This window comes from Dama dama, chromosome 25 (assembly GCF_033118175.1).
Source record: "Dama dama isolate Ldn47 chromosome 25, ASM3311817v1, whole genome shotgun sequence".
Taxonomy (NCBI): domain Eukaryota; kingdom Metazoa; phylum Chordata; class Mammalia; order Artiodactyla; family Cervidae; genus Dama; species Dama dama.
In genome coordinates this window covers 38,169,967-38,174,756 of record NC_083705.1, presented here as the reverse complement: position 1 = coordinate 38,174,756, position 4,790 = coordinate 38,169,967, and positions in this window count along the sequence as shown.

Sequence of the window (4,790 nt, the reverse complement as noted above, 5' to 3'; positions counted from 1 at the left end):
AAACTGTAGACTGATATTTCTCATGATCACAGATGTGAAAATCCTCCACAACGTTTCAAATTAAATTCAACAACTTAAAAATATTACAACACCAAGATTGAGTGGGATTTATCCTGGGAATGCAAGGCTGGTTCAACATTCAAAATCAATGTTATCAATAAATACATCAGCAACTAAAGAAGAAAATCCATATGATTGTATTTATACAGAAAAAATATTTTACAAAAGTCAACATCTGTTTGTGTTGAAATTCTTAATAAACTGGGAATAATTTATTGTTTTAAACCCAATAGAGAAAGCATCAACCCAGAAAATATGGCTAACATGATACTTAATTGTGAAAGACTGAATTAGTTCCAAGATTGGGAAACAGGAAAGTATGCTTACTCTCACCATCACTCTTATTTAACATCATATTGGAGGTCCTAATTAGTGCAACAAGGCAAATAAAGAAGGAAGTAAATAAAAAAAATAAATACCTACAAAATGGAGAGAAAGGAATAGAGCACTTAGCTATTCACAGATGACATTATTGTTTTTGAAGAAGCTACAAAGAATCAACAGTAGGTTGTTAGAATTAAAATGTGAATTTAGCAAGGCACCAGATACAAAGTCAAAATACAAAGATCAATTGTACCAATAGGTACTAATAATGAACAATTTGAAATTGAACTGAAAACTTATTTTTCTTTGTACACGATGTTATTAAGAAGTTTGGTTGGAATTTGGTGTGAATTTTCATAGACCCCCAAAGAAAATCACTTATTTATTGAGTTGGACTTCTCATGTTTCAATATACGCTTAGTCTTATTTCAAATCTCTGATGATATAGTGACAACTCAACAATTAAGTAACACAGATTGACAAGAACTATTATTTTCAACAATAGATCAGAAACCACTATGGTTGAATTCAAATAAATTGTGGATAGAAAAAGCTTGTGGCCTGTGTTATGGCATCTGATCACCCCCAAAGCATATTCTTAATAAGTTATGAGCAAGGGACAGAGAATGGAATATTTCCTGAATAGGACTGTTGAAGGCGACAGTTGAAGAGACCTTTATATGTCTTGGAACCCAACATGCCACTATACATTTCATTGAAATGGTCTGTCTTTCTGATTTGCTTATAGGGTGAACCTATTATGCAAGTAATACATAGATATGATCTGGATATGGTTCAGGTTTTGCTTACTTTTAACTTAACTGTTAAATTTTCTTCAAATCACTGACTTGAAACATGGTGAGTTCCTGTCTCCATAATATAGATTTTTCAGTCTGTGTTTTGCAAAGTGCATTATGCAATATGGCATCATCATATTTGTCACCTGCTAAGCTGGTATTTCTCCTAAGTTACATTGTTGACACATGTACCATTAAATGTGTTTCCACTAGTCATATAAGGGACTGAATTTGTTTTCTTGGCCACAGGTCTTCAAAGGCCCTCAACAGAGGAAATAATTATTTTCAGGCCTCCACAGTGAGCTAAATAAAAAACATCTGGTATTTCTATATCCACTATTAAAATAGAGAGGTGACAACAGTAAGACCTACCTGTTTTCTGATTAAATAGTTATTTTCAAATGCCATTACATATTCTATATTGATATGGTTGTGATTTTTCTTAAATATTTCTCTATATACATTTTTTCACTTGTTCATTCATTCTTCAAATATGTGAGTACTAAATGTCAAACCACTGAATCAAGATACAGAAATAATTGTGTAGAAAGTACTGTAAAGCAAAACAAAATTGTATAGAATTATTTATAAGAACTAATCAATCCAGAGGCAATGAGGTCTTCAAACCCAGAAACAATGAAAACTCAGATTAGTTCTTTATAAGCAAGGTTACCTTTTCCTTCTGTTGTCTGTCTGGGAGAGAATCTATATAAAAGGCTTTTGTCACATGGTCTAAAACCATAACTATTCTATGATTTTGAAGTCCGTGGCTAACTTTACTCCCCAGTTCTTTGTTTCAAAGAATAAAAAATTAAATATATAAACCACTTAAAATATAAAATTTTGCCAGAAAGGTAAAAGAATATGTAGCCTCCTGCTGCTCTGTCAAAATAACCTAAAAATGTATTTGAGCTGGATGAAAGTGACCTTGGTTTGTATCAGATTATTACTTATCCGCTGGAGTGGTAACATCAGCTCAGAAACAGAAAGAAAGGATTCAGAAAGGAAAGTCTAAGAACTTTATGTCAGCAATAGTTTGTATTCATGTCCTTGAATTCTGTTTACCCAAAGGAAAACAAGGTCAAAAAGCCCAGCAAGTTTTTGTGGGCAGCTTTTATAGTTCAAAGCCAGTTTATTTGCTTTGGTGGCTAATTCTTTTTGAGCAAATTCTCATGTTTTTCCAGCCACAGTAGCCACTCCATTGTTTGGAGAATTATACTTTCTGTATTGTAATATTAATAACTAAAAGTGAATTGTTACTGCAAATGTGGAAAGGAGAAGAAGAAAAAAGTTTCATGTTTCTTTTATATGAATGATGCCATTGGAAAAAGGATTTTATAAAATCGGAGGCAAGACTTAGTGCACATAAATGGCATCTATTAGTTTTTACAAGGTTGTTTTGAACTCACACTTTAAGTTTGGAGGTCTTGTTAGAGGAGTGCATTATTAACAAGCTACAATCTGGTTCTCTTGATTCAGATAAAAATCAATAAAAATATATGTAAATTCTAACAGAATTTTACTGTTTAAGTATTTGAACCATCTTAGCAGATATGAAATGGCAACCCACTCCAGTGTTCTTGCCTGGAGAATCCCAGGGACGGGGGAGCCTGGTGGGCTGCCGTCTATGGGGTCGCACAGAGTTGGACACGACTGAAGTGACTTAGCAGCAGCAGCAGCAGCAGCAGCAGCAGATATGAAGGAAAAAGACATCACTTTGACATTATTTCTTCAGACTAAGGGCTCTTATGTGGCCTAACGGATGTATTTAAATTTCCAGAAATCTTTTAATGGCTAAGGGAACATATTCTTATTGTTAATTTTAGCTTCAATGAAACAGAATTTGGATCAGCTTAAGTTGTGCCTTAGATCTCCTGTAACACAATGATTCTTAATTCCTTAAAACACAAAATATGAGGTTAACTATATCAAATTATAATGTTTCATTAACCATGAAGCTTCCCAGTTAGCATTAATGATAAAGAACCCACCTGCCAGTGCAGGAGACATAAGAGCTGCGGGTTCAGTCCCTGAGTTTGGAAGATTCCCCAAGGAAATGGCAACCCACTCCAGTATTCTTGCCTGGAGAATCCCATGGACAAAGGAGCCTGGCAGACTACAGTCCATAGCATCTCAAAGATTTGGACACAACTGAAGTGACTTAGCACTCACAAATACATTGATCATGAGAAGAAATTTTAGTACATCAAAGAATGTACATTAAAGAACATCAAAGAATATCTAAGCTCAGGTAGTTCTTTTACATTATGCCAGAGGATATGCCAGGAGATAAGAGGAGGAGGGACAGCAAAGAGACTGATGGAAGAGGCGGTACAATATGGGATAATCAGAATGATGGTATTTGGGTTCCATAATTATATGTTGTAGTGTTGGACTGGCCAAAAAGTTGGTTTGAGTTTCTCCATAGTATATTATGGAGAATAAGAATTCTAATGAACATTTTGACAAGCCCAACATAAGTGTTGACCATGAAGTGTGGGTCCCAGGAATACCAGTTTTTGCTTTGGGAAGATATTCTGCCTCTGTAAATACAGAATTGTGTACCGCAAGACCATGAAGGGAAATGATTCAACCATATTCATTGGAAGGACTGATGCTGAATCTGAAACTCCAATACTTTGGCCACCTGATATGAAGAACCAACTCATTGGAAAAGATCCTGATGCTGGGAAAGATTGAAGGCACGAGGAGAAGGGGATGACAGAGAATGAGATGGTTGGATGGCATCAGCGATGCGATGGACATGAGTTTGAGTAAGGCCCTGGACAAGGAGGCCTGGTGTGCTGCATTCCATGGGGTCATGAAGAGTCGGACATGATTGAGCAACTGAAGTGAACTGAACTGAAGAATCAAAGATGTGCTTAACAGCTTGGATCCTTGCTCCAAAAGACCTTTGTAAGAGCTGTATGTCAAACTGACTTTCCTTCTTTCCCATGCTGCCCCGTTAGCAAACAAGGTCACCACCAGTGACTCTCCAGAATGCAGAGTTTGCTTCCATTAGGAACCAGTCAGTCCTAGCCCCCAAGCAGGAGATAAATAAGGGAGCCAAGTTCCCTGTTGCCATGTCACTTACATTTCAGCTGGGGTCCTGACATAAGGTGGAGACCTGATTCACCTTTTGTTCTCTGTTTGGCGTGTATAAATCTTGTCTCCATTGTTTCTCTTCCCAACAAGACTAACAGTTCCATGAAAATAGAAAATTGTCATATACTTCTTCCATAACATTGACACTTGCTAGGAACATGACTTGTTGACTGAACAACAGGAACATATGTACAAGCAGAAGAAAAACTAGTAGTTGGGTAAAATAATCTGATCTAAATTCACTGTTCTCTGTCCCATCACTCTTGTATCACCTGCATAGATCAATTGCAAGAAATAGAAATGAGTTATTTAGGCATATTCTTAAGCAGAGATGGTTGGAGAAATTCTTAAGAGGGAAATCATTAAAAATCAAACAAAATTACTTAGTGCCAAGTACACAGTAGGTGTTCAATTGATACTTCTCCCAAAATAATAGGTTGTCTTAATTATTGGTGGACTGTACTGTATTCACCTCATATCACATAATGAGAGAGATTGCAAGAA